We start from the raw sequence: 24,135 nt of genomic DNA on the forward strand, positions 1-24,135 counted from the left end.
GCATTTTGTTGTTGCTGTTGACTATTTAGCAGTTATTAAGAACACAGCCTGCTTTTAACCTATAAGACTGTCAGTTTCTTCAACTCCAAAATAGGCATAATGATTATATTATGTGGATATGAGTTAAATGAAATAATCTTCTAAGGAGCCTAAAACATTGACACAATATGCACTCAAATATTTGTTAGTGCTATTGCTGTTAGAGCTCTTGCTGTTCTGCATGGATATAGGGCCTATCAGTGCAACAGAAGGGACATGGTGTTCCTGTGAATAAGAAGGAAGAATATTCTTCCAACATCAATCTCAGCAAGCAGTGTGCTATACCAGGAGACAGGGGGAAAAGCAGCAAATCATATTTGGGCTTCCTCTGATAGATGTTACCTCACTGAAGTATCTTCATGCCACATACAGGATCACCAAAAGCTCTGTGGAACTCAGGGTTCAGTTTTCTGGAAGAACTGATCAATCCCATTCATTCATCTTGAACATTCTCCCTCTATTTCTCTATATCAAATTTCAACCAACCACAGAACATGTAGCATATGATCCTAATAATATATATGAATATATAATATAAGAATATCTGTTTATATATGCATATATAGAGATTTTTCTTTTGCCTATATAATTTTTTATAGCAGCTTAATTTTCTACAAGCACACACCATTATTATTATAAGTAAAACAAGTTACTGTCATTTGAATTAAATAAATAATATTTATATCCACAAAATAATACAAAGAAATTATACTTTTCAAAAACTAACTTTGTAAAGAAATTAACACCAGGGTTTGTATTCTAAAAAAGTTCTGCTTTCTTATCTCAACTAAAAATCATGTTGACTTTATTTTTTTTTTGAAGATTCTATTTATTCATTTGAGGAAGAGAGAAAGAGTGAGAGAGAGAGAAAGCACAAGTAGGGGGAACAGCAGAGGGAAAGGGAGAAGCAGACTCCCCGCTGAGCAGGGAGCCCGACGCAGGGCTCAATCCCAGGACCCTGAGATCATGACCTGAACCGAAGGCAGATGCTTAACCGACTGAGCCACCCAGGCGCCCCTCATGCTGACTTTATTTATTTTTTTTTTTTTTTAAAGATTTTATTTATTTATTTGAGAGAGAGAGAATGAGAGACAGAGAGCATTGACTTTATTTTTTTTTAAGATTTTATTTATTTATTTGAGAGAGAGAGAGAGAATGCGTACACAAAAGGGTGGAGGGAAGGGACAGAGCGAGAGGAACAAGCAGACTCTCCACTGAGCAGGGAGCCCGATGTGGAGCTCGATCCCAGGACCCTGGGATCATGACCTGAGCCGAAGGCAGATGCTTAACCGACTGAGCCACCCAGGTGCCCCTCATGTTGACTTTAAATTAATAAGTTAAGGCTATTTAAGAACCGATACATACAACTTAATGATGCCACTTGCAATTATAGGAATAGTCTTTATAGACATTATAAGTATTATGAAGAATTATTTCTCCCTTTCATCCATACTTGCCAAGGTAGTTTATGAATTGGCTTTCAAGAGAAACCATTTTGATTTATGTATAACAAAACTTCACCTTGCTATGGGCAAGATTCCCTACTCCACACTCTAACGATGATACTTCCAGTCAACATCACAGCTCAGAAAATCATTATTAAAAACAAACACAAATCTCTATTGTAGAGTATGGGGTTTTAGTGATAAGCAAAACAAAAAGTTATCAAGCACTTCTCCCTCAGATATCCTTGGCACAAATGCCAATAGCTGATTTAGAACTTCCAACTTGAAATTTAATTATCTGCTAGCACATACATTAGACGATATCTATTTTTCCACAATGCATTAATGTGTTGATGTAATCCAAAATCAAATAATGTGGTTTGATAAAGGAATCCTATTAACAGTTTCTTCTTTGTCTTGAAGCATGTTTGCCACTAACTTTAAGGTTGATTTACCAGGTTTTAAAGAAATCCTGTGCATTACTTGTATCTGTTTTTGCTTTGAGGAGTACAACTCTGAATTAAGCTTTGTAGTTTTGATCTTTTCACCCTTGGCAACAAAGTCATCAAGTTTTGTACCAGAAAGCATTAAAAAGGACAAAAAAGTTTCAATAACTTCCTTTGATTATCTGACAAAGTTTGAGAGAGACAACACTAGGAACTAGGAGGAGAGGACTGCTGATACCCATCATTAGGCTTTTCTACTTGTACCTTTAAAGTACTTATATGAAATCATCACACCCGCATGTTCACTTTTACCAGCATATACCAAATATACACTCAATATTGTTCCAGAATATTCACTATATTTATAATATTATGAATTATTTTAAAATCTCACCTATACTTTTATATTTCAATGAACCTATTTTTAACTACTACTACATTTTTGTGAACTGGGAATATAACAGAAAAGTAACAACAATCTGAAACTTTTATAAAGACATCTTAGCCAAGATATGTCATATACTGTATCCCATTATTAGCTGAGATAAACTCCTTGCAATATGAATATGTGAACAATACATAATATGTATATGTATGCAAAAGCTTGTGAAAATATAATTTCTTATGTTGTGAAGTGATTGTGAAATGAACGTGAACAAATTTATTTCATTGCTTTTTTTTCTCTAAAACTACCAAAATTCATGGGCCCCTTGATAAATTGCCAGGTCCACAGGCAACAAATGAGGGAAACTCTTATGAAAGGACAAAAACTGTAAGTCTGAGTTAGGACAGGTGATGCAGAGAAGACATGTCTTTACTGCACATTAAAAAACTAAGTAAGTAATTGAGACACTTTCAATAGCAACCCATTCACATCATAAACAATCCTCCTTGCCTTCATCTGTGACTGAGAAACATGCTTCATCCAAATACTTTGTTATGAAACACTGAAAGAAAGCACCAGACATAATCACATTCAATGGATCACTTGAGTAATAAAACTCAGATGCACAGTCTAGTCTAGTCTATATAAAGTGGGCTTCCTTGGTACAGAATGGCTTGTATGGCATCTGAAAAGGATCTTCTCTTGAGCAATAGCTCAAACAAGCAGAATAGAATACCACATCGTAGATATGATTTCAGAAGATTTTCTTTCCAAATGTTAGTTTTATTTTTACAGCAAACTCATGCATGTGTGTAGCACTTGAAGATACAAATCCTAATGTAAATTCCCACCTTCTAATAGCCACACACTTCAGTCACAGTACCATGACTTCTTTAAACATATTGCAAAATGGGAGGCCAAGAGGCTATGGTAGTAGAACCAACAGCAAAGAAGATTATATTTATGAAGTGTGGGTTCTTTCAAAACCCATAGGTACTTTCCTTCTCCCTTGGTACTACTTGTCATCAATTCTTTTCTTCATTTTTTTTCTACTGCAGTATTGATATAATGTTTGAATTGTTAATAAACTTGTTTCTACTCACTAACAGGACATTGTAAGAGGTTCTGCTTTTGGGAACATAAGACTTTTCTGTCCCACATATGGATGTTCTATAGATAGGTAGTGGAAAAATATAACATGGAGAAGCTCCCTCCTACTCTTCTCCTGCTGAGTTTGCTTACTTATATGTATTGCAACCAAAATTGCCTTAGAAAGAAATGTACTCAAGAGTACAGACTATAACTTATGTCTCTACTTATTCAATTCTGAGAGTTTGGGGCGCCTGGGTGGCTCAGTCACTGGGTGTCTGCCTTCAGCTTGGGTCATGGTCCCAGGGTCCTGGAATCTAGCCCCGCATTGGGCTCCCTACTCGGCGGAGAGCCTGCTTCTCCCTCTCCCACTCCCCGGCTTGTGTTCCTTCTCTCACTGTGTCTCTCTCTGTCAAATAAATGGATAGAATCTTTAAAAAAAAAAATTCTGAGGGTTTTCTGATATAAGGTTGGAATTACTCTATTTTATAGGAAACACTCAGAAAAACAGAGTATGAGAAAAAAAGAAAAAGAATATGGACCTATGTCAGAATGTTGTCACAATTTACTCAACACAAACAAAGCATGATTTAATTGTAGGTAAATAGCTTGCTCTCATACGTAGGTTTACCTTACATATGATGGAATTGGGTGTTTACAACTCTTGTTGCCTGTGCAGTTACCTGGAATTGTGGCAATTCCCTGATCCCAGAGATAACAGTGTTAGGAGTTAGTTGGACAGTTAGGTAGTCAGGGCCAGGGTCCCCAACAAGAAGATATAAAGAGTAGGGATATTAACCCTTTATCAGATTTGTCATTTGCAAATATCTTCTCCCATTCCGTAGGCTGCCTTTTAGTTTTACTGATTGTTCCCCTTGCCTCTGGAGGCATGTGTAGTAAGAAGCAACTTGTTACTCTGGCCAATGTCAAAGAGGTTGCTGCTTGTGTTCTCCTCTAGGATTTTGATGGTTTCCTATCTCATATTTAGATTTTTCATCCATTTTGAATTTATTTGTGTGTATGATGTAAGAAAGTGGTCCAGTTTCATTCTTTTGCATATAGCTATCCAGTTTTCCCAACACTATTTGTTGAAGAGACTGTCTTTTTTTCCATTGGATATTCTTCCCTGCTTTGTCAAAGATTAGTTGACCATATAGTTGTGGGTCCATTTCTGGGTTTTCTATTCTGTTTCATTGATCTATGTGTCTGTTTTTGTGCCAGTACCATACTGTCTTAATCACTAAAGCTTTGTTATATGGCTTGAAGTTTGGAATTGTGATGCCTCCAGCTTTGCCTTTCTTTTTCAAGATTGCTTTGGCTATTCGGGGTCTTTTGTGGTTCTATACAAATTTGAGGATTGTTTGTTCTAGCTCTGTGAAAAATGCTGTTGGTATTTTGATAGGGATTGCATTAAATGTATAGATTGCTTTGGTTAATAGAGACATTTTAACAATATTTGTTCTTCCAACCCATGAGCAAGGAATGTTTTTCCATTTCTTTCTGTCTTAAGTGTTTTATAGTTTTCAGAGTACAGATCTTTTACCAGTTTGGTTAGGTTTATTCCTAGCTCTCTTACGGTTTTTGATGCAATTGTAAATGGGATTAATTTCTTGATTTATCTTTCTGCTCCTTCATTATTGGTGTATAGAAATGCCACAGATTTCTGTATGTTGATTTTGTATCCTGCTACTTGATTGAATTCATGTATCAGTTCTAGCAATTTTTTGGTGGAGTCTTTAGGTTTTCTACAGAATATCACGTCATCAGCAAATAGTGTAAGTTTGACTTCTTCCTTGTCAATTTGGATGACTTTTATTTCTTTTTGTTGTCTGCTTGCTGGGGCTAGGACTTCCAGTACTATGTTAAGTAACAGTGGTGAGAGTGGACATCCCTGTCTTGTCCCTGAACATAGAGGAAAAGCTCTCAGTTTTTCCCCATTGAGGATTATATTAGCTGTGGGTCTTTCGTATATGGGCCGTATGTGGGCCTTTATGATGTTAAGGTATGTTCCCTTTATCCCTACTTTGTTGAGGGTTTTTATCGAGAATGGATTCTGTACTTTGTCAAATGCTTTTTCTGTATCTATTGGGAGGATCGTATAGTTCTTATCCTTTCTTTTATTAATGTGGTGTATCACATTGATTGATTTGCAAATATTGAACCACCCTTGCAACCCAGTAACAGATCTCACTTGATCATGGTGAATGATTCTTTTAATGTACTGTTGGATCTGATTTGTTAGTATTTGTTGAGAATTTTTGCATCCGTGCTCATCAAGGATACTGGTCTGTAATTACCTTTTTTTAATGGGGTCTTTGTCTAGTTTTGGAATCAAGGTAATGCTGACATAGAATGAGTTTGGTAGTTTTCCTTCCCTTTCTATTTTCTGGAACAGTTTGAGAACAGGTGTTAACTCTTCTTTAAATGTTTGGTAGAATTTCCCTGTGAAGCCATATGGCCCTGGATTTTTGTTCATTGGGAGATTTTTGATTACTGATTCGATTTCTTTGCTGGTTATTTGTCTGTTCAAGTATTCTATTTCTTCCTGTTTCAGTTTGGTAGTTTATATGTTTCTAGGAATTTATCCATTCCTTCCAGATTGGCCAATTTGTTGGCATAAAATTTTTTCACAATATTCTCCTATAATTGTTTGTATTTCTGTGGTGTTGGTTGTGATCTCTCCTATCTCATTCATGGTTTTATTAGTTTGGGTCCTTTCTCTATTTGATAAGTCTGGCTAAGGGTTGATCAATTTTATTAATTTTTCAAAGAACCAGCTCCTTGTTTCATTGATCTGTTCTACTGGGTTTGTTTGTTTGCTTCTATATCATTTATTTATGCTCTGATCTTTATTATTTCCCTTCTTCTGCGGGCTTTAGGCTTCATTTGTTGTTCTTTTTCTAGCTCCTTTTGGTATAAGGTTAGGTTGTGTATTTGATATTTTTCTTGCTTCTTGAGGTAAGTCTATATTGCTATATACTTCCCTCTTATGACCGCTTTTGCTGCATCCCAAAAGTTTTGGGCCATCATGTTTTTATTTTCATTTGTTTCCATGTTTTTTTTTATTTCTTCTTTAATTTCCTGGCTGACCCATTCATTCCTTAGTAGGATGTAAATTTTTTCTTGTGCTTGACTTATATCTATTAAGTCCATCCAGTTCAGTGTGTCATTCAAAGCCATTGTTTCCTTGTTGATTTTCCACTTAGATGATCTGTCCATTGATATAAGTGGGGTATTAAAGTCCCTTACTATTATTGTATTATTATCAATGATTTCCTTTCTCTTTGTTATTTTTTTACATATTTGGGTGCTCCCAAGGTGGGAGAATAAATGTTTACAATTGTTAAATTTTCTTGTTCGACAGAACCCCTTATTATGATATAGTGCCCTTTTTCATCTCTTATTACAGTCTTTGGTTTAATACTGATATAAGTATTGCTACTCTGGCTTTCTTTTGATGTCCATTACCATGACAAATGGTTCTCCATCCCTTGCTTTCAATCTGCAGGTGTCTTTAGGTCTAAAATGAGTCTCTTGGAGGCAAACATATAGATAGGTCTTATTTTTTTTATCCATTTTGACATATGTCTTTTGACTGGAGCATTTAGTCCATTTACATTCAGAGTGATTATTGATAGATATGAATTTAGTGCCATTTTATTACTTGTTTTTTTACTCTGTTCCTTTCTAGTCTTTGCCACTTTTGGTCTTTCTTTCCCACTCAGAGTCCCCTTTAATATTTCTTGCAGGGCTGATTTAGTGGTCACAAACTCCTTTAGTTTTTTGGGTTTTTTTGTTTGTTTTTTTGTTTTGTTTTGTTTTGTTTTGTCTGGGAAATCTTTCTCTCTCCTTCTATTCTGAATGATAGCCTTGCTGGATAGAGTATTCTTGGCTGCATATTTTTCCCATTCAGTACATTGAATATATCATGCCATTCTCTTCTTGCCTGCCAAGTTTCTGTGGATAGATCTGCTGCTAACCTTACTTGTCTTCCCTTGTAAGTTAGGGACTTCTTTTGTCTTGCTGCTTTTAGAATTTTTTCTTTATCTCTATATTTTGCAAATTTAACTACGATATGTCTTGGTGCTGGCCTGCTTTTGTTGATTTTGATGGGAGTTCTCTGTGCCTCCTGGATTTGGATGTCTGTTTCCTTCCCCAGATTAGGGAAGTTTTCAGCTATAATTTGCTTAAATAAACCTTCTGCCCTTTTTTCTCTCTTCTTCTTCTTCTGGGAGTCCTATTATTTGAATATTATTATGCTTCATGGAGTCACTGAGTTCCCTAAGTCTATATTCTAATATTTTTCCTTCCCTCTTCTTTTCAGCTTCATTATTTTCCATAATTTTATCTTCTATATCACTTACTCATTCTGTCATTAAATCCAGTTGGTTCTGAATCTCGGTTATTGCAATTTTCATTTGAGCTTGACTAGTATTTAGGTCCCTTATCTCTGCAGTAAGGGTCTCCCTGATGTCCTCCATGATTTTCTCAAGCCCAGCTATCCTTATGATTGTTGCTTTAAATTCTGGATCAGGCATATTACTTACATCTGTTTCAATTAGATCCCTGGCCATAACGTTTTCTTATTCTTTCTTTTCCTCTGTCTTGGTATTTTGTCTAAGTTTCTGTCTTCTTCTGTGTGTTAGGAAAGCCTATTAAGTTTCCTGCTCCTGAGAGTAATGGCTTTATGTACTGTTCAGGGCCTGGTGCTTTAGGAAGTGTCTCTGGTGTATGCTGTGTGCATTCTGCTGCTGTGTTTTGACTGCTCTTTTAATCAGGTAAGTCCTCTGCAGTTTCTCCTTTCCTGCAGTGGCAGTGTTTGGACCTTGGCCAGAATGTGGTGAGTTTTAACTAGGTGTGCTCTGGTCTGCTGTTAAAAGAGACCTGATGCCATTTCCAGGAGAGCTGAAGCCTTGCAGAACTCTAGGGTCAGTAGACATGGTGCCTGCAGAGGAGGCAGGGGTGTTTCTGTTGATCTTCTGGGGAGGGGCCTAGTGCACTGGTTCTAAGGCACACTTGCCCCAGAAAAGCAGCACCAGCAGAGTGCAGAGGGGCCAGGCTTGGTGTAAGCAGTTTAGGCTGCCACTGTTGGTGCTGTGCTGCTTACTGAAGTTAGTTTATGCTAAGGGGTGGGGGAGGGAAATGGGGCCTGCTGGCTCTTTTGTCCCCAGAGAGGCAATGCCACCTCTCCCAGGTGCACTCCAAGAAGGAGAAAACTTCTCTCCCAGTGCATCCCAGGGGATCCTCAGATCATGCTTCCTGCCCCCAGCCTATCTGCCCTCCTTCTCCACAGGAACACTGCAGTGCCCTCAGGGCTCCACACCAGCCAGGCCATGGACCTCCAAAACCAGTCTGAGCCCTGATGGTTGTAAAAACTCTTAAAAATCAGCCCCTGTCATTTTCCCAGTCAATGGCTTTGGGAAGGTGTTTTCCTTGTGCAATCCCCTGTGTGCTTCTCTCTCTCTCTGTCTGTCTCTCGTGCACACCTCTCTGCAACAAGGGCTCCCTCTCTGCAGCACTTGCAATCCATTTCTCCCCCAAACCAAGCCTCCACACCTTCTGCCTTCTATGATGTGGCCTCTTCTCTCCCTCTAGTTGTGCAATTTGTTCTGTCAGTCCTCAAATTGATTTCTTGGGTATTCAAAATGATTTGATATTTATCTAGCTGTGTTTGAGGACAAGGCAAGCTTACTACTACTCTACCATCTCAGCCCTTCCCACCTTTCTCTTTTTATTTCTAAATTAATTCTGTTCTGTATAAACAATATATTTGTATGATTTCAATCATTTAAAATTTATTGAGACTTGCTTTAAGGCCCAGAATACGATCATCTTGGTGAATGTTCCATGGATACTTCAAAAGAATGTGTATTTTGCTACTGCAGGATGTAAGAGTCTATAAATGGCGATTTAAATCAAATTGGTTGATAGTGTTATTTAAGTCTTCTACATCTTTACTGGTTTTTTTTCTATATTTATTCTATCAATTACTGAGAAGTGTGTTTAAATCTCCAAGTATAATTATCCATTTTTTCTCTCATTTTTATTAGTTTTTTGCTTCCCTTATTTTGAAGCTGTTATTAGATGCATGCATTTTTAGGATATGTATATCCTCTTTATCCATGGCAATATTCTTTGTCCTGAAGTGTACTTTGTTCTGTTTTTAATATAGTTACTCTAGCTTTCTTATGATTAATGTTTGCTTGGTTTCCCCATCCTTTCATTTTTAATCTATCTCTGTTTTTCTATTTAATATAGTAATCTTATAAACAGCATATAGTTGGTTATTTTTTATCTAGTCTGACTATCTCTGTCTTTTAATTGAACTGTTTAAAGCATTTAATGATATTTAATTGACATGGGTGAATTGATTAATTCACTTCAGAATTTTGCCAGAGATAAAGTTAATTTTGTAGGTTACAGAATTCATCTTTATTTTATCTTTAAGATTTTACACATTTGCTTATATCTGGTTTTTTATACCTTCCAACTCTCCAAATGTGATCATATCTAGAGCTCATGAATTTCAGTGGAAAAAACATAGCCTTTGGAGAAAAACTCCTTAGGTTTGGATTCCAGGTGCTTTGATGGATAGCTATGAGTTGAAAAATTTATTTAATTTCAGTTAACAACATCTATAAATGGAGATAATAGTGTCTTCTTGGGTATAGTGAGTAGTAAATGGAGGTAATAAAAAGATATGACCTAATGTCTACTATTCAAAGTAGTAGTGGCTACTTCTCAGGATCACTATAAGGATCTAGTGAAAATATGTTGACAACACTTTGAAAAACACATTATATAAATGTGCAGGGTGCTTTTTTCCCCCCTAAAATTATGGTTAGTACTATCATTCTGGAATAGAATTTGCCAAACCCTATGGACTTTGATTTTAAATTTGCCAAAATAGCCTCTTAGTAACCAATTCAATCATTAATTTCCATTTCCTTCTTCCAATTTGAAGATTTTTCCTCTTAGCAGAAAAAAATATAAACAAAGTAAATGTTCATCAATTCTTCCTTCTCTGTATCACCTCTTAAAATTATGCCATATTCTTCCAAGCAACGGCCTTATCTATTTAATGAGGCGACTTTTCCTATCCCTTATAAAATTTTATGATTCTAAAAGAATAAATTAAGAGTGTTGCAGACAAACAGAAAAAAGCTGGGAAAAAAATGGAATAGATTTTCACAAATAGCAGAAAATGTTTAATTAGGATAACCTAAATGATCAATAATTATAATGAACACTAAAAGATATTTATGATGGAAATATTTCAGTTTACTTATATCTGAGTACCTACTGAACTTGTTTTAGGCTATAAACAGCCCCTTCTACCAACCACTACACAAAAACTAAATAATATGTACTCTATGCCACAAAAAGAGATATATCTATATCTATATCTATATCTATTCTATCTATTCCCATGTCTATTAATTGACCAGAAAGTACTTTCTGACCCTGAACTTAGACTGACCATAATACAGAAGCTGTCATTAAGTGTTCAGTTCACACACATACACTCCAAACTGGTCCAACAACTTCTATTATGCCAGTTACCAGCATTGCCAGCCCCTTTGCCCTTCACTGCCTGGAGAATGTCCATCAGAAACAGGGAAGCAGAGCAAGCTGCCACAATGCACCATTGATGTTTGAGCAAGGCTGCCCAAGCAGCTGCAACAACAGGGCAACTCTTCAAAGTGTCAGCATTGAAACTTAGAATTCTTCCTCCCATACAACCATCAATGAAAACCTTTATAAGCTATAATCAATTGTAAAATAAATCTTTGAGAGAAATCATGTTCTTTCTTCATTTCTTCTCTCTTCCTTCTCCTCTCAACACCAAATGTCCTTGGTTCAAAAAAAAAAAAAAAAAATTCAAGGAGAAATTCCCTTTTTCTACCTCAGTCTCTGTTTCTAGCCTCTCTTATGTTCTAAAAATTCTTTCAAGGAGGTTTAAGGATGTCTGCTAAACCCTTTTGTTTACAAGACATGTTCTGGGGGTTTTTGTTTGTTTATTGTTGGGTTTTGTTGTTGGAGTTTTTTATTTAAAAACTTCAAAAGGCACTTGATATTTTGAGCACACTCATTGGATTTTTGGCAAAGCATTTTTTGATTATTGAAAGATAATCTAAATTCTGAGCTGCATGCACTGAATCACATAACCTCCATATTTTTGTAAACCACAGCAAAAGTGATTTTATAATAGCTATAGATGAATAGGTAATGAGTCAGTGAACAGTTAAAAGCATTCCATGAGAATGCATGAACTAGCCATGTGAAGTTTTGGATAGGAAAAAATCTTAAGTATTTAGACAACTTGGAATGAGGGGATGTTATTCTTTGTTTAACATATAAACTATATTTAATTTGCCTTATACGGCTATATCTACCCAATCAAATGGAAGTTTACCCATGCTGTTTCTACTTTTCCTTAGCCCTCAGTAACACTGACTGTCTTTTATTTGGAACATATACTTAAGGTCTGAGAATTGTAGCAAAAACTTTAAGATTTCCCACCATAACTTTCACTATGCAAACAGTATGTGTACCTTGTAGGGATAAGAGGAAACCCCTCCAAATAATAGTTATTCTCAAGAAACAGAATGGCCAAATGTCAGCAACACCAGGGTATAAACTATTTAGTTCCTCCAGATAACTAAAATATGTATACTTCATCAAGAGTTACTCTTCTATATGAAAAAATCAAAACTCAAAATGCTTCTATTCCTAATCTTCTAAATTTTAAAATTATAATTTCTCAGTTTCCAAAGTAGTACATCTATATAGTTTACTAAATATCACCACAAGATTTAAAAAGAAAAATGGCAGCCCATATCCCAAACTTTGAGATTCCCCATCAAAATTATTTCTACTGTTTATCTCTTTATCTCTAAACAATATAATTATATTCTTAATTTTTATTTGTAAATTGTAGACAATCTATTACTTTCCTATCATGAAAGATAAAGACTTAGCTCTCTTATAACACCCACTTTCTTTCCTTTCATCCTCCCAATATTCAGCCAGTTAGTATATTTTTAATATATGTCCTTCCTTGAGTAACAATGTATCCTTCCTACAGTTAATATTGCCACTTTGACCCCATTCCAAGCCTCTACAACAGAAATGTTAAGCCTGTCTGAATAGATTTCACACCCTTAAAATGAAGCATCCTGTCAACTCTAATTCTTCCTTCTGAACATATCCATTTCTGGAGTTTTTCATATTCCTGCCCAACTAAGGACTGGTTACTCTTAAGACTAACGCACAGCTGTTGTCCAGGAAATTCCCTTGACCTTTCTCACCTCATTATCATCACCTATTTCCTCAATCCTCTGTCTTCCTCTTTCCTTCTCAGTTTCTCCTCATTTGGATGTAGCACACCCTAAAAAAGATTCCTGAGAAAGCAACAACGGAAGGTAAAGTTTGAGATCAGTTGTCTAAAAATGTCTTTTTCCTGCCCTCGCCCTGATTAATAGTTTGACTAGGTATAGAATTACAAATTAAAAGTGATTTTCCCTCAGAATTTTAAAGCCACATCTGCCAGCTTTGAATGTAACCATTAAAAAATCAGATACTAGTCTCATTCTTAAGCCAAAGTGTAAGGTCTATATTTTTTAACTACGAGCTTCTATTATATATATATATATATTGCTGGTAGTCTAAAATTTTCCAGTTATGGACCTTGATATAGATTTGCTTTAATTTTTATGGGCACCCAGCAGATTCTCTCAAACTAGAAATTAATGTCCTTCAATTCTGAAAATTTTTAGAATATAATTTTATGACAATTCCTTCCCTATAATTTTCTTTGCTCTCCCCTGTTTTCTGGAACTATTAATCAGATTGGGGCTTGTTATATTATTTGTCTGATTTTATTTTTTCTCTCCATTTTCCATTTATCTCATTTTTTGCTCTACTTTCAGGAAAATTTCGATCCTTCTATTAAAGTTATTTCATCAGTATTATAAGAATGCTTATTCTCTGATTATTCCTTTTTTTATCATCCTGTCATGTTTCATGGAAGTACTATATTCCCTATCTCTCTGAGTACATTAATTATAATTTATTTTTACTTCAGCTATTGTCTTCCAATTCTTGAGCCAGTTCTGGACCATGAACTGGCTTGTTTTCTCCTTGGCATAACACTCTCCAGGCACCTGTATTTAGTTTTCTCAGTTCTACTAATTCCTCCATCCCCTTTACATCTTCCAAAAATTGTATCTCTTTCGTAAGTTGCTTCCTCTTCCTTATGCTGGTGAATTCATTTCTTTTAGTCTTTTATTTTTTAGTCTATTACTTATAATTTTAGTTCCTTACTAGAAGGGAACAAGAAAAAACATGTGTTCAATCACCCGGTTTCACTGGAAGTCGTTTGTTAAAGTTTCCAGAGATGGTAATGCTATAGGTGTAGTCATGTTATTCATAGGATCATAAAATCATAGGATTTTTACTGTTAAAAAGCTTTCAGAGATCATCTGATTCAACCCTCTATTAGAGGTGAGAAAATGGAAATTCAAAAAAGTTAAGAGGTTTGTACAAGGTTATTTAACTAGCAATTCATATGGCTAATACTTGAACTTGCCTTCATTTCCATATTGCCTCCTCACATAAAGAACTCTTTAAAGTAGCTGTTCCCTGAGGACTCCCAGACACATCATAAGGTTAAAACATTTGAACAGGCCAGTCTAGCTTTTGGGTATCAGAATGGGGGAAAGCTGTCATTAAGGAAAATCTGGCAAACAATGATTCTAAAAATAAATATCAGATTCTAAACTTTCTATTTTCCGTTAGAATTCCCTAATCAATACTCTCCCATGAAGTTCACTCTCCTTAGCCTGCTTCACCATGGTAGACTTACCATAATTTTTACTCTTTCAGGTCACAGGATCACACCATGATTTCTCCAAACAAAGTAAATTTATGTTTGAAACTCCACTAAATTATATCCTTCCTTATCTCCTGATAAGGAAGATATCTCCTTATCACCTTCTACCTGACCTCAGAATGGCCAGCAACCTGTTTCTCCTAAAAAATCCTTTCCTCCATGAATAGCACTACCCAGGTCCTCAAGCAAAACTCTTGAGAGTCACCCTTAACTTCTCTTTTTCCTTAACAGCACCCAACTCCAATCTAGGCAGTCCCCAAATTCCACCTTCTAAAAATCAATTCCACTTTTTAAAAATCTCTGGAATCCATCCTTCTTGATGTTCCTCACAGCTTCATAGCTATTGTTTCAGTTGAGGCCCTCACTGTACTTCATCCTGATTACTGTTAATTGTCTCGTCTCCAGACTCTAGTTAGTCCCCTCTCTTTACCTGAAATTTTTTCTCAACAGAACTAAGATTTCATTTCCTCACTTAAACTATGGGAACAGGGTGATAGGATTAAAAATCAGTATTAAATCTATAAAAGTATTTGATAAAGTTCTGTTTACCATAATATTTTATATTTATATTTATAATATTTTGTTAACTTTTAGGGATTATAATCTGTTTAAAGGTATTAGCATTACATTAAATTCAGTATACAGAACACTAAAGATGCAAATTAAAAATCTGATCATAACATTATTTAGACCTTTTGGATGTAAAATAGTTAAGGGACCAACATATTATTATGGTAAAGGCCAAATCTAAGAATGTTTTATATAAAAACCACTAGACTATAAATTTCAGTAGGCAGGGACCATGTCTTAATCATCTTTGCTTTCCCTACTGTGCTACATACAAACCTCAACATAATAGGTACCCAGTGAAAGAATGAATGAATGAATGCATGAATGAATGATTAAATAAAATTATAGATAACATCAGGCCAACAAACTCAGGTAGCAATAGCTTATCTGCTATTTGATAAGCCAAATAATTAAATGGAACTTAATAGCTGATCAACTTAGTCAAATGTTATGAATATGTATTTTTTAAAAGTATGTATATATATCCAGCAGATCTTTACAAGAGACATCAATCTGATCTTTATTTGAACATCTGTTCAATCATTCAATAGATAACAAAGCAAAAAATTTCAACATAACAAAAAAATATAAATTTGAAAAACAAGTAAAAGAAAGATGTTCCCATTGTTAATATTCTTACTTTAGATTGTCCTCCCTACATCTCTACAATACAGAAAAATGAGAACTTAGCTAGAATTTTGTTCAAGTTACCGACTTTCGTATTTCATACCATTTGCAAGGATATCAAAACTTCCTTCTAAACAAAATAGAAATAGCACCACTGTATATGTGCATAAGCCTAATTTTACATTTCTTCTACCATATCAACTTCATGTCCCATGATATTCTGACCACTATCATTCACTAATATCAACTTGCTTACCTACCTCAATTTTAGCGTCACAGGAAATCACTGCTAATGAGGTATTAACCTATCACCTGGGGTTTAGCAAAGCATCCCAAGTCAGTTACAGAAATACCTTAATCCATAACCTAAAATTTAAACTATCAAGGGGCTGGTCCCCAGGGATATGAGTCAAGAACAGAGCACTCTGAACATATCCAGACTGAGATTGACTCTTTTCTCTGCCTGGAAAGGTGCTTAGCAAGGGGTTCTGACTATCATGTTGACTGACGGGAATTTCATGTGAAGAAAGAAATTCTCTTGAATTCTACCTCCTTAAAAATATCTTGTATAGCCAGAGGGTAAAATGGGTAGGTCCTCACTGCACAGAAGCCTGAATACCTAGCCTATTGTACTTTGGTATAAACACTGCCATTTTCTGGGATACTGCCTACTTTTTATAAGTTCTACTACTCTCTTCATGTAAAATAACTATATGGAAATAGCATAGCTAAAGAAAAAAGTGGGCGAAATTTAAATCAACAAACTAAGGAATAAAAGTGTAGGTTAGAAAGAGGAATACAAGTTAACAAATGATTACATAAGGAAGAGCAAAAAATGTATATATGAATACACACCTGAGGGCAAAAGGCTGAGGACAGCTGAAATTGGAAGGACATATAATAATTGAAATGAAGGCAAAGGAAAGAAAGAGTAGAGAAGAAATTTGAATAATATTCATGGGTAGGAAAATGTATGTTGTATGAGCTGAGGTAATCCCAATGTTATGATGGGCTATGAAGTAGAAAAACAATATTCATTTTAATCAAAAGCATTACGACAGGTAAGGATGGACTACAATATGAAAACCAAATAGACGTAATTCCATAATAGCCATTGAAAGGGACCAATGGTGATATCTGTACTATTTTAAAACACAAAAGGGTACTTAATAACTTTAGATCATACCACTTAAAATTTTTTCAACTTTGGAAAATGTCTTAAATTCCACTTTGCTTTATTTGCTTTATTTTTAAAGATTATGGAAGTGCTACGTAAATCACTAATAACAATATTAATAATAAATGGTTGATAATGTATTCACTCTAATGGCACTGGAATCACTATAATATCCAAACCAAGGGGGAAACAATCAGCAGTGTTGGTGTTGTCTCTGACCCTGAAGCACGAGCTTCTTTCCTATAAGGAGCACGTTCTTAGGTAGAAAAACAGGATGTAAAATGATACAAAAATGTGTGTGCCAGCATTCAGAAAGAACACAGGTAAAAGCTTAATTCTCCTCTAAATAGCAATTTCTAAATGTGGATTCAATAATGAAAACCTATAACGTATCAGTTAGCAGAAGCATTTAGGAATTGCGGGCATAGAGTAGGGTGCAACTGTTGCACTTAGTATTTGACCACCACACAACTACTCAAGTTCAACTACCAGGTTTTTTGTCACTCTTTTTTTTTTCCTTCTCCTTTGTTTGCTATTTACAATTATGAGAGGACTGCGATCATGAAGCTTAGTGTTCATTTCAGTGAGAAATGCCTGGGCTAGATCTAGGTTCTGCATGGGTAGGTACTGTGTACGCGTCCCACGCCGCTCCACCAATACACGTTAAACTCTCCTTTTAATGGTCTTCAGCTGAGACTACACCTAGCCCTTTCACTTACATAGTTTCAGGTCTCTCCTGAGAACAGGTACAGTCAAATTTCCTCTTCCCATAAATCCTTAAAAAAACGGTGCGATGGAAGTAGGAAATGAATAGTTTTGCTGCTAACCCAAACAGAATTATTATGTCTTGCTACTAAAATACTCCAATCACTGGCAGGAGTGATCCAGAAATTATGTGTTCAATACAAGTATACATGAGCCCTACAGCAGATAATCTCAGATGATGACGACGAAGATAGACAACTTTTTTAGTACTTGTGACCAGCACTGTTCTAGGTGCTATGCATGTATTATTCATTTAATCCTCACACACTCCAAAAAATCTTTGTTAGGTAAAATTATTTTTATCTTCATTTTACACAGGACACTGAGACACAGAAAGAAGCCGGTTAAAGCAATTTTAACATATTTAGTTTATTTAAAGGTAAAACATAAAACTTTACACCTGTAAAGTTCAAACCTTTTGATGAAGGACCAAGGGCTGTCACTGACTCCTGGTCTGCTAAGTCACATTATTCTTCTTGCTTAAACTGTACCACATCATATCACCTATTTAAAATCAGTGAGAGTTTAAAGGTTTTGGATTCCTTAAAGTCACTGAGAGATTAAAGGGACTTGCAAAGCAAATTCAGTGCAAGATCTTTCCAGATTTTTTACATTCATCCCCTACCCCCAACCTGGGCAATCTTACACAGTTATTTACACACCTATTTAGATTGTAATCTGTTTTAGTGACTCAACTTTAAAATGTCTTTCCAAAGCATTCAACTTAGGTTTCTTAAAATCAACAATGCTTTATACTTTTTTTACTCCTATTTCATCAGTCTGCATAATTAAATTACAACTGCACATTCAACAGGCATAAACAAAATTGAAAACAAACACAAATGACTCTAGGTAAGCATACCAACAAGTAAACAGATAAACAAAATACACCATTTTTCAGAGAGTATCCTATTCGCTTGAAGCAGGGATTGGCTAAGATGGCTTCTATTATATTCGTATCTTCCCTAAATGCAAACAATACTATTTAATAGGTATATGGGTATATTAGATTTCTGGCAGAATGGATTTGCAATTGAAAAATACAATTAAATCTGATAGAGGAGTTCACAATAACACCAAAATTCTATACTAGAAAGGTAACACATTCCTTCTTATCTTTCTTAATTAGAAATCCTAGGAGACTCCTTCATTGATAAAACTAGGGTGACAAATTGTATCCCAAATTCAAGTAAGTACAAGGAAGCCCCTTCCCAAAGCATGAACATACACACTCACACACACACAAACTTGTAATTAATCAATGAAGAAATTTGAGTTTTAAGAAAGAAACCTTCTCCCTACTAGAGGAAAAATTCTGAATTTAAAGTTCAGGTTCAGCCAGTTACCACTTATTTGATATGGGTTTAGTCACTTCACCTCTCTGAGCTACAGTATCTTTATCTGAAAAAGGAGATCCATCCACTCCACAGAACTATGGTCAGAATTATATAAATAAAATATATGACAACACTCCGCAGACTATCAATCATCATATACATACAAATTATTACTACTGGAAATCCTAGTTTGTATTTTGGACACAGAACTTCAGAGTCAGGGGAGGTCATTTCATAAATGACGAGGCTGAGAGCCAAAAACCTAAATTACTTTCCTACTTACAGTGGCATGGATGACAGAGCAGAAATAGAGAATTCTTGATTAACCAGGAAAAGAATATCACAGCCATGGGAGTGGGATCAATTGGAGATTCAAGGAAACCAAAGTGCCCAGAATGAACTAATGCTGCAGTGTAGACTGTTAACAGAGATAAATATTTAAAGGCTTAGCAGTTTCATACAATAAGTCCTGGCAGTGACTTTGGTGAAGATATTAGGAAAGAGAAAGATTAACAACAACAACAACAAAAAGTTGCACTCTACCAATCACATTATTATTTCATCTTATATAACAAAATATTGATGGCTTGTCAAACTAAAGAAAATAGGGAATTTAAGATAATTCTCTTATTTATGTTATTCCTTTCTACTGGTCAGAATAATTAACCAAAGGTTAGGAAGTTAAGACAACAATAGGATGGACGTCAGTGAAGTTCAAGTACTTTAACTGGACTGCTTCGGGTACAGTTTGTTTCCCTTTTTCTCTGGCCATTAACCCAGCAGAGGAAAGTGATCTAACACAGCACCATGGCACGAAGGGATGGACCCTAGAGCCTGTCTCTCTATGACGACTGTTCTTGTGCATCCAGACTGCCTATTGAAACTAACAATGCCTGCTGCTGCTGCCGAAGAGGATCATCCAAACTCTGAAAATGAAACACATCACACAAAGGGATGAAAGAATTCTTATTCCACAGGGCTTAGCTTGCAGCTGGTCATGCATGCCAGAGGGATGTGCCATGAGGATGAGAAAGAAGCTTCCAAAGAGAATGGCTAGGGCAGCCAGTTGAACATTTTGAAATACTTAGGGAACTATTCTTTTGAAACTTAGGCAAATAACTAGACTTTTTTTATAGCTGAACTTGAGAGTCAGGGTTTTTTAATCTCCGCAATTCACTTAGGTGTGAATATTCTTGCAAGCAAAAGAAACTTAGAGAATTTCTAATTGCTTATACATTTGGGGAGCTCCTCACTAATAGTAAGAGATCATACTACATATTGTTTTCCCCCTCTGGGCTATAGCTTCATGTTACTTTGGAGTTTAACACTGTTTGCAGGAATAGGTGTTGGATTTTTCTGCAAGTGACACAAGTATATTGAATAATATGTTTGTTATACAAAATAGAACAGTGGTTAAGACTTTGAGGTCAGATCAGTGGTGACACTGATGCAGCACTCATTACATGGCATCAAAGTCCCGTGGGCTCTAACAGAGTAAAAAGGTATTACAAATAGAGTTAAAAGTTATAAGAACACTTCCTGTGGCCACCATTGCTCCTGGCCTCTCAACTGGCCTCATCAAGGCATAATGCTGTTTTTCAAGTACCCTGGCCATCACTGTCTAATGGAGTACCAAAAGCAATATCTATGCTTTGGAAATTTCGACAAGCCACCGTGAGGCATCAGCCTTCTTTTATTCTCTGATAAACTTACACTGTCAAAAACACAAACATTTGCCCTCCCTTCCCGGCCCTTTCCCACTCTAGTTCCAAAAAGCTCATCTTCCTCTGTTTACTGGATAAAAGTGAGAAACACCTTTCATCATACATAACAGTACACATATCAGACTTCGTGATCCATTTTCACCTGTTATACCACTGAATCCAAATAATTACACTATAACTAGATGTGTTGCTTTATGGAAGTTACTTAATCTAATTTAGCCTTTGATTCTTCATTGATAAAACGTAAATAATATCTGCCTTATTAAATTTTTGTGAAGAATAAGATATTTACCTCATAGTTCAGTTACCAGCACAAAGGGTGATTCCATAAATAATAGTCATTGTCTGTACCATTCTCTATAACAGTAGTAAGAAATAGTTCACAAAAGAAACTAAAATGAGAAATGGAATATAATATTAAAAATATTCCCCTACCTTGTCAGGATGCTATTGTTGATTTGAACACTGTATCATTTTTCTTAGGTTAAATCATCCTTCTTAAGAAGCATTATTTCCTTAAAGGATTATGCCAAAGTGAATAGAACTCATTGGAAGAAATGTTTCCTTCCACATATTCAACCCATTAGTTCTAACTAATGTCCTTCAGACCACTTAAACATGTTCTTGTTACAAGTGTCTTAACTTTTCAAAAAGCTACTATTATATTGTATACATAAATGTTGGCACTGGAGGGTTTCCATAATTGTTTTAATGTTTCTTGTTCCCCCTCACTTCTACCACTGCTTCCACACTCTCATTAGCTCTTCTAACTTCTCTCAAAAAGAGACAACATTTGGATAAGAAGGGGTACTACAAAATCAAAGTTAAAATATATTTGAGAAATATTAATTCTCACTCTAAGTCATTACACATACTATCCCACTCAACTGCACAAAATGAACTTTTAGCCCTAAGTTCATTACCAACAACATATTCTGAAGACGAGAAGAAACAACCTTTCAGAAAAAGAAAACTAACAGGGAAAGATATTTCATTCCAAAGAAAAAGGATTATGGGCGCCTGGGTGGCTCAGTCGGTGAAGCATCTCCCTTCAGCTCAGGTCATGATCCCAGCATCCTGGGATCAAGTTCCGCATTGGGCTCCCTGCTCTGCAGGGAGTCTGCTTCTCCCTCTGCCCCTCCTCCCGCACATTCTCTCACTCTCTCTCTCTCAAATAAATAAAATCTTAAAAAAAAAAAAGGGGGAGTATAATGACGAAAAATGTATATAAAGAGAGACAATGATATTTGTGGTATAATAGAAAATTATCCCTACATAAGAAAATAAAACTTATAATCCATTTTCCCTTAAGAATTATAAAATATCCTAAATTCAGGCTCTATTCTAGTAAAAAACTAAAACAGAATTTAGATAAACCCTTACCATTAATTACTTCTTTACATTGTGAAATTTTGTTCGCAAATTTTTACACTAAAATCCTTTAATTAGGTGCCAAAGAAGACAAAATAACCTAATATTTCATTCTAAAGGAACTGATCAACAATTTATGAAAACAAGTCATTTTTCTCACCATTCCTTTTAGCAGCACCCATCCAAACAACCCCCAAATCCTGCCAATGCTCTTTCTTTTCCACTGTTATTGCTTAAAATCCTAAGTAATCTAATTACTTTCAACCTCTAACCTTTTTCATCCATCTTTATGCTTCTAGAGTTATGGTCTTTAAAAAACAAACAAACAAACAAAAACATAAAGGCTCAAGGAATTTCCCTCCCCTTAAAAATCCTGAGTGGTTTATTATTGAATAAAATCCAAACTCTAGTGTAGTACTCAAAAGTCTTTCACAGTATGGCACAAAACTACAAATCGGAGTAATTAAATTCAAAGTAAAAAATATCCATTAACTGCCTGCTATGTGCCAGACTCCAAAGAGTAGTGGGTTGGTAGTGGAGATAAAGATGAAGCAGACGTAGTACCTGTGCTCAAAGAAGCCAGTGTGATGAGGATGCAGATAAGCAAGCTAAAAATTGTAATGCAGTGTACTGAGTACAGAACAAGGTAAACAACTACAGGGTGCTAACACAATTAGATGATAGGTCCCAAACTCAAGGAGGAGAAAAGTGAAAGTAATATGTGGTCTTCCGCCTCTGAAAATGATGAAGTAACAGAAACAGGACTTAGTCTCCTGCCACAAACTACTAAAAACTAGACAAAATAATGGTTTACAGACATTGGATAACGGGCATCACGTGCCAAGGTCAGCCCTACCACTGCTGTCGCTTACTGCCTAGAGAGAGTTACCAGACTACATCTCAGAAAAAGAGAACATGAACAGAGCCTGCTTTGTCCAGCGCCACACTGTTAACACGTGGGGCTGGGCTTCAGAAATGAGTCTTTCTGGGGCGCCTGGGTGGCTCAGTCGTTAAGCGTCTGCCTTCGGCTCAGGTCATGATCCCAGGGTTCTGGGATCGAGCCCTGCATCGGGCTCCCTGCTCCGCGGGAAGCCTGCTTCTCCCTCTCCCACTCCCCCTGCTTGTGTTCCCTCTCTCTCACTGTGTCTCTGTCAGATAAATAAATAAAATCTTAAAAAAAAAAAAATGAAGTCTTTCTGATTGCAAAGTCCCAGAAGTTTTATTTTTTATTTCTCTACCACTTTTAAATCTTTGCTTAGACCATTTGTTCAACCTAGCAATCAACTTACCCCTACCCTTCCATTCTTCCTTGCCCTACAGAAATCATGCTCCAAGGTTTCAAACATTACTTCATCTAATAAAGCTCCTCTAATTCTATTCCCCCAGCCATAGTGAAAATTACTATTATCAGCTTCTACAATACTGCATTACTTTGTTTTTATTGTTTTACAGCATTATTTTTATTCTGTTCTACGTAATAATAATAATATTAATGTTAACCAAAGTTATTGAGAGCTTATGTTATTGCTCTATATTCTGTGCCTGGACCCAATCATTGAATCCTCAGGACAATCCTAAACAGTAGGTACTATTTTCAGCCTCATTTTGTAGGCAAAGAAACTGAAACACAGATAGGCTAACTAACTTGCCTAAAGTTACACAAATAGTGTCAGAGCAGGGATTCAAACCAAATAATCTGGCTCCAAAATCCTTGCACATAACCTCGTTGTTTCCTTTCTGAACTGCCTACTAGACTTCTTGAATAGGGACAGTTCATGTAACTAATCTTGCAATTTGTATATCTCATACTACCCAGAACAATGTTTTATACTGAATACATACTCTATGTTATTTTCCATATGAATGAATGAACAAAGGAGCTCTATGGGGCTGTGGAGGAGTAATTATACTGAGTGCTAAGCCAGAACTTAGAAAACTCTAACCTATGGACAAAATGTACCTATAATTCTTTGAGAGAAATCATTCTTCATCCTTGCAGCTCCTCAGAAATTTCATCCACAAGCAATGAAAGCTTTTGCATCTTCCAGCTATGGAGTTCTTACTTCCACCTTAGCTAATTTCAACATTGAAAAATTATATAAAATATGTTATTTTATGTTTATTTTTAATGACCATTATGAGACATGTTTCCTACATTTATTCTAAGCATAGAACAACACTTCTACTAAGATTATATCTAGTTGGAAAATATGTATGTGGGGATGAGAGTGAAGAGCCAGCCAAGGTAATAATAAAATAAAAATAA

The 24,135-nt window shown here is 35.7% G+C and overlaps 1 protein-coding gene across 15 annotated transcripts in view; it reads right to left on the minus strand.

The window, feature by feature from the left end:
• The window catches only part of ZBTB20 (zinc finger and BTB domain containing 20), an 800,060-nt gene that overhangs the window by 707,293 nt on the left and 68,632 nt on the right, over nt 1-24,135 (minus strand). For 2 of the 15 annotated variants that reach the window (XM_078066341.1, XM_078066335.1), the window contains exon 2: nt 20,791-20,855. The exons of the other annotated variants lie outside the window; for them this stretch is intronic. The gene's annotated coding sequence lies outside the window, so the exon portion shown is untranslated. The remainder of the gene's footprint in view (nt 1-20,790; nt 20,856-24,135) is intronic. 15 annotated transcript variants of the gene reach the window in all.

The sequence above is a fragment of the Halichoerus grypus genome, chromosome 1 (assembly GCF_964656455.1).
Source record: "Halichoerus grypus chromosome 1, mHalGry1.hap1.1, whole genome shotgun sequence".
Classification (NCBI taxonomy): Eukaryota; Metazoa; Chordata; class Mammalia; order Carnivora; family Phocidae; genus Halichoerus; species Halichoerus grypus.